At 41.3% G+C, this 12,418-nt stretch overlaps 1 non-coding gene across 1 annotated transcript; it reads right to left on the bottom strand.

Annotated features, from left to right (window-relative positions):
- Positions 1-5,219: 5,219 nt before the first annotated feature.
- LOC115295138 lies at positions 5,220-5,409 on the bottom strand. The gene has a single exon (XR_003910354.1). It is a non-coding gene; the product is annotated as a U2 spliceosomal RNA (small nuclear RNA).
- Between the last annotated feature and the right edge of the window lie 7,009 nt (positions 5,410-12,418).

The raw sequence follows: 12,418 nt of genomic DNA, 5'->3' as shown, positions 1-12,418 counted from the left end.
GTTAACAGGAAGAGCATGTGGGTGTTGAGTCTGGCAATTCTAGGTTTAGTTCCCATAGTTACTAGCTATGTGAACTGTGTAAATTACTTAACTGTCCCCAGTCTCATTTCCCAAATTGTACATTTGTAGTTGTACCTACAGTGCAGATCTGTTTTGAGGCTGAAGTGAGAGTGTATGTCCCTGATTCCCAAACTGTGTTGGGGCAACCTAAGGCTCTGCAGTGAACTCACATGGCATCGCCGTGGAATTTGCAAATTTCTGAGTGAAGACAAGGACATATGTTGGGTACCAGAGGCAGTTTGTAGCTTCAACATTAGATTGTGCTCATTCCTTGATGCCTTGTGTTGTGGTATCTTCACAAAGTGAGATAAAGGGCAAGTACCACATGAAAATCAGTGTGGAACACAGAATGAGGGGGGTGGTATCGGACCCGATTAAGAAGCTGAGCAGTGTGCAGTAGGTGCACGTATCCCATTAATAAGTAATTGTGGTTATTTAAGAATAAGGAGGCACCTGGGTGGTTCAATTGGTTAAGCATCTAATTCTTGATCTCAGCTCAGGTGATGACCTCACGGACCATGAGATTGAGCCCCACGTTTGGCCTCTGTGCTGACAGTGTGGAGTCTGCTTCGGATTCTCCCTCTCTTCTCTCTCTGTCCCTTCCCTGCTCATGCTCTCTCTCTCTCTCTCTTTCTCTCTCTCTCTCTCTCTCCATCAAAATAAATAAATAAACTTCAATAAAGACTAAAAAAAAGAATAAAATAAAAACATTTTTCTTTTAATTTACATGCATCATTTTTTCAAACAACTACTAAGTTGTGAATATATAAATGCCTCCTAATTTGTTAGGATCTAATTATTTAATATTTTATTTTATTCTTATTTATTTTTTAGAGCGAGAGCATGAATGGGGGAGGGAGCAGAGAGAGAGAGAGAGAGAGAGAGAGAGAGAGAGAGAGAGAACCTTAAGCAGGCTTCATGCTCAGCATGGAGCCCAATGCAGGCCTTGATCCCATGAGCTTGGCATCATGACCCAAGCTGAAAATCAAGAGTCTGATGCTTAGCCAACTGAGCCACTCAGACTTCACAAGGATCTAATTATGTAACAAATGGAGCTATTAGATATTTCTTTTGGCCCAAGGGGATGGAGGAAAACTTATTGAAAGAAAGTTTGGAAACCTCTGATATGTAGAAAGCACTTGGCATATAGTAGGTGCTCAACAAATAGTAGAAATTATTAAGGAAGCTTACAAAAGGGAACAGAGAGCTATCACTTATAGCTTATATCTTATAGTGGTGGGAGCTAAGCAGAAACCAAGAGGAGTTTGACACATCTTTAGAATAATAGTACAAGGCACATAGAAGTGCTGCATAAAGGTCACCTGAATGAGTGAAGGTGTCACAGATAAAAGGTTTTACAAGACACCTGGGACATGACCACTAAGGTGAATAATGTCTATTCCTCATAGCCTGTACCTTGCACGATGCATTTTCCAAGGATAACCCCAAATAAGAATCCATTTTCTCTAGAAGCTTTTGGTCTTAATCCTGTTTCAATGTGGTAAAATTGCTCTGTTGTAGAATTCCAGTTTGAAGAGTTTGCCACAGCTTCCAACATGTTTCCAAATCATGAAAGACCTGGTCACAAAGTAGGAGTCTGGTGTGGGAGTTAGACTGTAGCAAAAGTGAGCCAGTCATTGGTTTAGCCTGCTTCTCTAGAAAATAGCTATGTTTAAGCCCTTACAAAAACAACAACATGCAACAATCCAGCCAACTACATTCTGTCAATTTTAAGTTTAAAACAATTTAGAAGAAAAGATACAATTATGTTCTCAAGTAGCCTCTGCTTGCAGTATGGAAACAGGGCTCCCTCCTCAAATATTTAGCTCTCAATATTTGAAAGTAGAGTGATTCTCATGCCTTGTTTGCATATCAGCTTTCAAGGGAGAACTTCTACTTGATGGAATCTAGCCTGTCTTAGGAGTTGTGCCTTCCTTTCTCTTGACTTTAGTCACTAAATGCAGTTTCTGAAGCATACATAATACAATCTTTTGTTCTTGGTTCTGTCAAATAATGAGATTTTAATAGCAGGAAGACAGGTTTACTGAGAGCTTTCTTCCTTATAGGATTTAAGTCCAAGAGAACTGTTTGTCTGCTGAGATTTTACTTAAAAACAAAAACAAAACAAAACAGGACACCTTTTGGCAGTTTTCACTAAAAATGGAGGCTGTAGCTATGGAGATAACTTTAATAACTTGCAGGGCACCTGGCTGGCTGAGTTGCTGGAGCACGGAACATCTGATGTCAGGATTGTGAGTTCCAGCCCTACATTGGGAGATTTTACTTAAAAAAAAAAAAAAAGTTGCAGAAACAAATCGGTTTCTTGCCAATCTGCCCCAAGGCATTTTGATCTTTATTATTCTTTTTGGTCTTTGACCCTTCTACTGCTGGTTTAGAACAATACTGATCATTCACTCCGTCTTCTCATCTCCAACTTTCCAATCTGTTGCAGGTGACTCCTTTTTTATCCAAAAGCCACCAAAAAATAAATCTAGGGAGAGGAGATAAACCTTCTCATAACCACTGTTAAACTATGCATGTTTAAGAAAAGTGTTAGGGAAAGGCCTATATTTTCCATACTTCTCTTTTCTTAATTTGAAAATAAGGAGCAATAGGGGAGCAGTGGGGTCCCTCCTGGGGGTCTGTGTTCCTGACAAGTGTTAATTTACTCCATGAAAGCCCTTGCCTAGGTAATTTCAACCAATAGGGGCTTACCCTGATGAGGTAATACTTTCAGCCCATGCTTCATTGGTTGTCCTTCTCCTTACTTGGTGTTCTCCTAGAGTTGGGAAGTGAAGTGGGCTTGTTTTAGGGATAATAGGAGCTTTCCTCCTCTGGCCACTCATGCAGGGAGTTGCTGAAAATAGGTGTTGCTCAGAGCCACTGGAGAAAATCTGGTTCTTTTTCTCAAGCAATTAGATGTTCTCATCTTGAGCCAGGTCTTCTCCCTGGAGCTGTAGAGGTGTCTTCCAGTCTGGGCCTTTATCTCCATCTTTGTCAGTAACTAGGATTCTCAGCATTGAGAACACGAATGAGATGAGGCTAATGCTAAACTCTCAGGAGCTGAGAAAGGAACCAGCCAGTCTTGGGACAAATATACCCCATAATGTTTGTCATCCAGCAACCTTGGGGCCCAGCACGGTGTCACTTCTTAACCCTCTGTGATCCGGGAGCAGTAGTGCTGGCTGTGAGTCAGGCTGATTGTCCTTATGGTGCCTCAACAAAGCTGGAGGGGTGATGATCAGGAAAACTGGGGCTTTTTATCAGCCATCTCACCTCTGTCCATGGCTTTTACTTTGTCTACCTCCGTTGTGGGAAGTTGTATTGTCTACACCACAGTGGTTGGTGTAGATCTTTTGACAAGGAAACATTTGTTGAGCTGTGACTCTGAAAGAACTTGAAGAGCTCTTGGCCCTACTTTTACATCAAAATCTATCTAAACATCTGGGAAGGAGAAAGGAAGCATCTAATTCTAGGCTGCAAATATAGGGAAATGGAGGCAGGAAGAATGAAGTAATTGTGGATAAGGTGGGAATAATATGTGAGTGCTTATCTCTGACAATCAGATCAGTCTGTGCACATAAACTCACCTCTTCACACACTTAAGAACTAGACAACCAAGGAGCAGGACAGTACACTCACTATGGCTGAGCTCTCTGAAGAAATTTTTCATGACTAACTGGCTAGGAAGTGAACATTTGTACACAGTAACAGATCCTATAATCACATGGGAGAAAATTGGTAGGTAGAAACTCTGAAAGAAAATGCAGCACATAACATATTCTTGTGGTCTCTGAAAGCTGAGAGGGTGATGGCATTCCGAAGGTGAAAGGGTTACTTGTGCAGCTCTTGTGGAGTGGGTGATCAAGCTGATGTGAAACATAATTTAGCTGTAAAGCACCAGTTCTCTGCCCTTCATGGCTGGGCTAAATGGAGAGAGATTCTGCGGGTAGAAGGTAATGAAATTTTACTCCATTTTGCTATCTAAACTTGGGAAAGTGGCTCTTTTTTGTGACCCAGTTTAACTGTCTTGAAACAGGAGAGTCATCTTGAATTCAAAGAAAGATTTTCTGAGCTGAAAGGTTTATTCTTAAGTATTTAAAAGGGTGAAGATGCCATTTAAGATTCTGATAATTCTGTCTGCAGCATCCTGAAACTAACTCCTCCCAGGGCCCCGCTGATAAAATAAAGAAAAATCTTCCCATCTTGGGTTCAGTGCACCCCTCCAACCTGAAACCATGATACAATCTGTTTGAGATCTGTCCCTCCCTAGATTGGATTTATCACAGAAAACAAAGAAAGATTAGGAAAAAAAAAAAGAATAAACAGTAGGTGGCTTCCAAGTCGAATTTGCAATTATAATATGTACTTATGGGATGAATCAGATAATACATTTGAAAGTGCTTTGTAATGTGTAACATGTTAACTTGATAACAAGAGAGATTATTGCTCCTCAGAAGAACAGGAACTGGGGCACCTGGGTGGCTCAGTCGGTTAAACATCCGACTTCGGCTCGGGTCAGATCTCACATTCATGGGTTTGAGCCCCACGTCGGGCTCTGTGCTGACAGCTAGCTCAGAGCCTGGAGCATGCTTCCAGTTCTGTGTCTCCTTCTCTTTCTGCCCCTCCCCCTCTATGCTCTGTCTCTCTCTGTATAAAAAATAAATAAAACATTAAAAAAAAAAAGAACAGGAACTATGTTCCATTTGTCACTGAACCTCCAGTGTCCAACCCTGTGTCTGCACCTAGGCCTTTTTTTTTTTTTTAACTTTTTATCATTGGAAACTTTAATCACACGAAGGTAGAAAAAACAGTATATTGCACCTCCATGAACCCAGCTTCAAACAGTTATCAACTTATTATATAGGCATTTAATTAATGCTTTTGGAAGGAAAGAAGTTTAAGAGTGTCTTAGAAATAATTTTCCCTCATCTTCCTTTTCTTTAGAAGATTATGATCAATATTGGGGTTCCTGGGTGGCTCAGTCCATTAAACGTTGGACTTCGTTTCAGGTCATGATCTTGTGCTTCACAGAGTTTGAGCCCTGTGTCAGGCTCTGTGCTGACAGTTCAGAGCCTGGAGCTTGCTTCAGATTTTGTCTCCCTCAATCTCTGCCCCTCCCCCACTCATGCTCTGTCTCTTAAAAATGAATGTTAAAAAGGGGGTTTCCCCTAAAAAAAAAAGATTACAATCCATATGAACAATAATATTAGAAAATCACATTTCCTATATTTCTCATTGGGTTAATCACATTTGAGAAAAAAGAAGTGGAATTCTTGGAATTCTGGGTTTTTAAACTGATAAGAACAGATCCTACACTTGATCTTAGCCAAAAGGCTGAGAAGCAATAGAATTCTGGGTTTTTAAATACAAGAACTATAAAATAAACATTCTGATTTTATTCTTTTTTATTTAAAAATTTTTTAATGTTTATTTATCTTTGAGAGACAGAGCATGGGGGGCGGGGGGGCGGGGTGCAGGGCACAGAGAGAAGAGACACAGAATCTGAATCAGGCTCCAGGCTCTGAGGTGTCAGCACAGAGCCTGATGCGGTGCTCAAACTCACAGACTGCAAGATCATGACCTGTGCTGAAGTCAGACACTCAACCAACTGAGCCACCCAGTGCCCCAAAACATCCTGATTTTATAAAGAGCAGACTCAAACTATTTGCTACTTAGGCCTGTGATCAATAGTTCATCCAGCTTCAGACTTCTAAAAAAAATTTGTACTTTGGCAAGTGGGTGTTGGGAAGTGACTGGAAACCATTTTACTCCCTAGGGCTGATTTGTAGGGCTGTAAGGCCTCTTCTTTGACTGTTATATAGATGGAATGGGGCCAAGGTCTCCATGTTTCTTGATGTTTCTATTTTATCTCTGACCCTTGTACTTCAGGTTGGTTCTTTATTTCTAAGGACACAGATAATAAGCAGGCAAATCTGAACTGTTTGCCTGAACAGCCTTTTGGCATTTTTCAACATTGTTTTCCAGGAAGGCCAGGGTCGTGAAAAGCCCATGAGTGGTCTATGCTGAGATGTACATTTAGCCACAGAGCTGTGAGTGTTTGGGTAAGTCACCTTCCTTCCATGTTTGGGTAAAATGGGTTTCTTTTTTTTTTAAGTAGGCTCTCCACCCAAAGTGGGGCTTGAGTATACAACTCTGAGATCAAGAGTCATATGCTCTACCAACTGTGCCAGCCAGGCGCCCCTAAAATGAGGCTCTTTGATAAAGTGACATAGTGGAGAAAGTACAGCCTCAAGAATAAAAAAGACGAGGGTTTGGAATTTCATTTCTATATATTTCCCATATTTCTTATCAGCAAAATGGGTTGTTTTAAGAAAAACTTTAGGGGCACCTGGGTGGCTCAGTGGGTTAAGTGTCTGGCTTCGGCTCAGGTCATGATCTCACGGTTCGTGGGTTCGAGCCCTGTGTCAGGCTCTGTGCTGACAGCTAGCTCAGAGCCTGGAGTCTGTTTCATATTCTGTGTCTCCCTCTCTCTTTGACCCTCCCCTGCTCATGCTGTCTCTCTCTGTCTCTCAAAAATAAAATAAAAAACAGGGAAAAAAATTTAAAGAAAAAAAAGAAAAGAAAAACTTTATTTTGGGGCACCTGGGTGGCTCAGTTGGGTGAGTGTCCGACTCTTGATTTTCGCTCAGGTCACAATCTGAGTCTTCTTGAGATTCTCTGTCTCCCTCTCTTGTTCGCATGTGCTCTTTCCCTGTCTCTCAAAGTAAATAAATAAACTTTAAAATAAACAACTTTATTTTCAAGCATCTATAGGATATGGAGTTGGATATGTAATTTACCTAAATAATACAACCAGCAAGGAAGCATATGTATATTTGTAATTAGGAAAATGCAAGTTAAATAATGGGCACCATTGCTTTTGCTCATCAAATTGACAAAAAATAAAAATATACATAATATCTATTGTTGGTGAAAGTTTAAACAAAAAGGCATTTTCCTGTAAAGCCTCTTCTGAGGTAGGTTTGGTAGTTACCTACTAAATTTATTTTTTTATTATTATTCTTTGTAATGTTATTTTTGAGATAGACTGTAAGCAGGGGAGGGGCAGAGAGAGAGGGAGACACAGAATTTGAGGCAGGCTCCAGGCTCCAAGCCATCAGCACAGAACCCAACACAGGGCTTGAACATAACTGTGAGATCATGACTTGGGGCAAAGTCAGACGCTCAACTGACTGAGCCACTCAGGCGCTCAAACAACAAAACATCGTTCTAATATCCTTCAGAATTCCTTCATTTTCAGATTATACACAGGGTGAGAATCGTGCCCAAGTACTAGCAAAGCTCTGCACAGGTGGAATGTACTACATTTCATCACATATCTGAATACTTTAACATTTTAAAAACTGTGAACAATACCCATAGAAGCATATATAAGGTATATGTGTATATATGGTTTGAAAGATAATTATGAAAAAGAAGCTCCATGTACCCTCCAACCAGCTTAAAAAGTAGAATCTTGCAGAACCTCTGAAGTCCCTTGGTGAGTTTGCCAGCACTGTGGTACAAGTTGGGCACTCACAAAGGTCCTAGCCAAGGGGAGGGAAATCTGCTCCAGGAGGATGGGGCCTTTCCTGGGGTACAAAGGCTCCACCTCCAGCTAGGCTGTGGACCTCTGGGCTGGGGCCACATAGAGGCTAGTGCAGCCCTGTTCGTGGGTGGTCACACGTATATGCTCCACACCCTCCACTAGAAGTAACAATTATACTGAATTTTGGCTTAATTATTCTCTCGTTTTTCTTTAGCGTTGTTAAAACGAAACAACAGGCCTGTGGAGTCACCTGTGCTTAGTCCCTCCAAGATTTCATACCGAACCTAACTGCAATTTCAGCCTCTCCCAGGAGTGAAATTTTAAAACACTCTGGAATTTCCAGATCAGCGCTAGTGAAGGAAACTGCTTGATAAAACCCCCAGTCATTCTCAAAGGGATGGTGACTTGGCCTGAAATAATCTACTCTTTGAACTTCCTTGTCCCATCCTGCTTCTGCTTATAAAAATCTTCCATTTTGAACTCAGAGCTTCCTTCTGCTTGTTAAATGGGATGCTGCCCGATTCATGAATTGTTTAATAAAGCCAATTTTGTTTTTTTAACAGCATTTTACCATATATATACATGGATATCATCTCTTTTTTCCCTCCTCAAAACATCACTTGCCTTTGTATTTGTTTTTTACTATTGCTCTAACAAACTGCACAAACTTAGTGGCTTAAAAAATACAAATTTATATGTTGGGGGCAGAGAATAGCTGTGAAGTCTCTACCTTCTCAGTTTTGCTGTGAACCTAAAGCTGCTCTAACATCTTTTTTTTTTTTTTTTTTTTAAAGCATTAGGTACTAATATTAAGCTAGCTGGGAACTGTGTTATCTTTGCAACTTTTCTATAAACCTGAAATTATTCCAAGATATAAAATTGTTTTTCTCAAAAAGATAAAAAAACAAAAAGAACAAAAACCCAAATTTATTATCTTACAATTCTGTAGACCAAAAGTCTCAATTGTGTCTCACTAGGCTAAAATCAGGGCTCTAGGGGCCTCTAGAGATAATTTGTTACTTTTCCTTTCTTAGCTTTTAGTAGCTGTCCACTTTTACCTTGGCTCATGCACCTCTCCCCAACCCCCCTTGCTTTTTTTCTTTTAATTTTGTTGTTTTTTGAGAGACAGAGAGAGACAGTGCGAGCAGGGGAGGGTCAGAGAGAGAGGGAGATACAGAATCCGAAGCAGGCTGTCAGCACAGAGCCTGACGTGGTGCTTGAACCCACGAACCGTGAGATCATGACCTGAGCCGAAGCCGGACGCTTAACTGACTGAGCCACCTAGGCGCACCCCCCCTTGCTTTTCCAGGCCAGCAATGTGGGCTGAGTCAATCTCACATCTCACACTCTAAAACAAACACAAGACTGTCCCCCCCCGCCCCCCAGCCTTCAGATACCAATTGCAGGTAGTGGGTCCCTGGGTTAGCCCCACTCCTGTCTGACTTGGCTACAAATCAGGGTGTTCCCATGATCCTCTCCTCAAGTTCAGTAATTTGCTATAATGCTATAATGGTTCACAGGATCCAGGAAAGCACTTCACTTTCTATGCCTGGTTTATTCTAAAGGATATTATAATGGATCCAAGTGAACAGCCAGATGAAGAGGTATGTAGGGCGAGGTGCAGCGGGGTCCTTAGCTTAAGAGCTTCTGTCTCTGAGGAATCTGGGATATCCCACTGTCCCAGCTCATGGATGCATTCACCAACCCAGAAGCTCATTAAATCTTGTTCAAGTTTTTATAGAGCTTAATCTCCAGCTTCCTTCCCTTCCCAGGAGGTCAGAGATGGGGCTGCAAGCTCTAACCCTCTAATCATTTGGTCTTTCTGGCATCAGCCTCATCCTGAGGTTATCTAGGGGATCTCTTTACGTCAATTTATTAGCATAAGCTCAGGTGTGACAGAAAAAGGGACTTATTATGAATAATAAAATACACTCTTTTTACCCCTATAAAAATCACAAGGGTTTCAGGAGCTCTGTGCCAAGGACCAGGAAAAAGACCAAATAGGTATTTCTTATTAAACCACAATGTCACACATACACATTCTTTATATTCCATGTCTGATAACTAGAACACTTGCATTCATTGCTGGTATTATTCTGAAGCTTATTATTTCCTTGTTCTTGTGTGTGTGTGTGATACTATGAGGTCATAGTTCTCGGAACCTTACCTATAGGATTTCCAGAGGATTCATTTTTGCTTACGCAAGGTGTGGGGCGGAACCGGGCGGGCACTAATGTAATCACCTGTATAGTTTTCAGCTCAGGGTTTTCTGGTTCACCAGTAGTGTGAAATTCTGCGTCCCTCAATATGCTTGTAAAGTTGCTTAGGAATTCTTTTTATCTACTCCATCCTCAATTAAGTTGGAGACAGATTTCCTTACCCTTAACTTTGGTAGGTCAAGTTTTTTCTTGTTCTCCTGTTGAGGATGTGGCCCTTCAGGGATCTTAGTTTGGGGGAAGTCTCTAATGTGAATTATGGGCGAGATATCCGAGACCCAGAGAGTACAGATGCCTTATCCAACCTAGGTGAGATCACAGAGGCTGTCCAGATAAAGTGATACTTAGGACACGTGAACTGGACTTAGGCTTATTGACATAATTACACTGTTTCCCACAAGGCAGGAATCATGTCTAGTGTATTCACTGCTTTGTCTCCAGAGTGTGGCACAGTACCTGGCACATACTAGGTGCTCAATAAATATTTTTAAGTGTGCGAATGAGTATGAACTATCCAAGTATTCCAGGTGGAAGGAAACAATACACATAAGGCAAACAAGAAGAAACAAATAGCAAAGTTTGTTGTTAAAAGACAACAAATTTGGTTACACTAAGGGCCATTTCATTTTTCCACAAGTGTTTTTATGGTACTTGTTTTTGATAAGACATTCATTTAGGATACAGGCAGTGTTTTACTCTAAAAAGGTAATAAGGTACATTCATAATAACTATAAACTTCTCCCCCACGTACAGTTTGGTTTCTCTCTTACTATGAAAGACTGAAGTAAGAGTGTGAGCCCTTATGCTTCAGAGTTTCTCTGCTGATGAGCTGGGAGACTGGAAAAATACTGGATGCTTCTGTAAATCATTATACCCTTGTCTTTAGTGAAAAAGAGCAGCCAGGTGTAAATATTTGGCAAAAATATGGCTGTAGAGTATAATCAAGTATTTGGGCTGTTAGTTTGCCAGAGAAGGTGTGGCCCTAATGAAAGGAGTCTGAGGAGTCTGGCTAGTCAAATAGTAGGAGGACCCAAAAACCTTAGCTTCTAATGGAGAGGAAAGGTATGTAAAATGGCAAGACCTTCCCACCTGGATTTCTAGCTAAACGGGTAGCAGAAGGCCCATGCTTTTGTGAAGGTCAAAATGTCATTGAATCTCTGAGCACTTTTTATTTATTATTATTATTATTATTACTATTTTAATGTTTATTTTTGAGAGAGAAAGACAGAACACAAACAGGGGAGGGGCAGAAAGAGAGGGAGACACAGAATCCGAAGTAGGCTTCAGGCTCTGAGCTGTTGGCACAGAGCCTGACGTGGGTCTCAAATCCACAACCATGAGATAATGACCTGAGCCAAAGTTGGACGCTTAACCGACTAAGCCACCTATTTTAGGTGCCCCTATTTTATTATTATTTTTTGGTGTTTATTTATTTATTTGTGTGTGTGTGTGTGTGTGTGTGTGTGTGTGTGTGTGAGAGAGAGAGAGAGAGGGGGGTGAGAGAGAGAGAGAGAGAGAGAGAGAGAGAGAGCGAGAGGGTGAGAGGGCACTTGAGGGCTTGAGAAGGGGAAGGGGAGACAGAGAGGGAGACACAGAATCCGAAGCAGGCTCCAGACTCTAAGCTGTCACCACAGAGCCCAATGTGGGGCTCGAACCCATGAACTGTGAGATCATGATTGAGCTGAAGTTTGGACACTTAACTGAGTCACCCAGGTGCCTCTCTGAGAACTTTTTAAGTTTTTTTTTACATGGAGGGGTGCCTGGCTGGCTCAGTTGGTGGAGTGTACAACTCTCAATCTTCGGGTCATGAGTTCAAGTCTCATGTTGGGCAAGGAACTTACATAAAATAAAATAGAAAGAGGTACCTGGGTGGCTCAGTTGGTTAAGCATATGACTTCAGCTCAGGTCATGATCTCACAGTTTGTGGGTTCCAGTCCTACTTTGGGTGAGTTCACGCTTTGCTTTGGGTGAGCTTGAGCCCTGCTTTGGATGAGTTTGAGTTCTGCTCTGGGTAAGCCCCACTTCTCTCTCTCCTTTCTTTCCCTCCCTTTCTCTGCCACTCGCTCACTTGCAACCTCGATCTCTCTCTCTCTTGCAAAAAAAAAAAAAAAAGGAATAAAGTAAAAATCTTATTCCCTATCCTTAGCTAAGCCACTTCCTTCTTATCAAACTAAAAAAATTTTTCCCCTTACACAGAGAGAAGACAAATGGATATCTATTTTTTTTAAGTAAACTCTACCCCCAACGTGAGGCTCAAACGCATGACCCGAAGATCAAGAATCACATGCTCTACTGAAAGAGCCAGCCAGGTGCCATCCCCCCTTTTTTAAACAATAAAAGTTGTGATTGTGGAAAAAATACCTAGTTGACTATAGGAATTTAATCAAGAAGCCAAAGGAACTTAGTCTTATAGCTGATGATCTCATTGGCTTATATTTTTGACATACACCGAATTTCAAGTGATCAGGCCAAGTGTGTACTTGGCAGAGATGAGAGTTACTGTCAATTGTTCTAGCAGAGATGAGAGTTACTGTCAATTGTTCTAGCTCCCCAAACTGGACAGCACCAGTAGCTGTGTGAGTGAACATAG

This window comes from Suricata suricatta, chromosome 6, assembly GCF_006229205.1.
Source record: "Suricata suricatta isolate VVHF042 chromosome 6, meerkat_22Aug2017_6uvM2_HiC, whole genome shotgun sequence".
NCBI classification, from domain to species: Eukaryota; Metazoa; Chordata; class Mammalia; order Carnivora; family Herpestidae; genus Suricata; species Suricata suricatta.
Note: the sequence above shows the minus strand (reverse complement) of the source record. Positions and strands in the feature narration are given on the sequence as shown.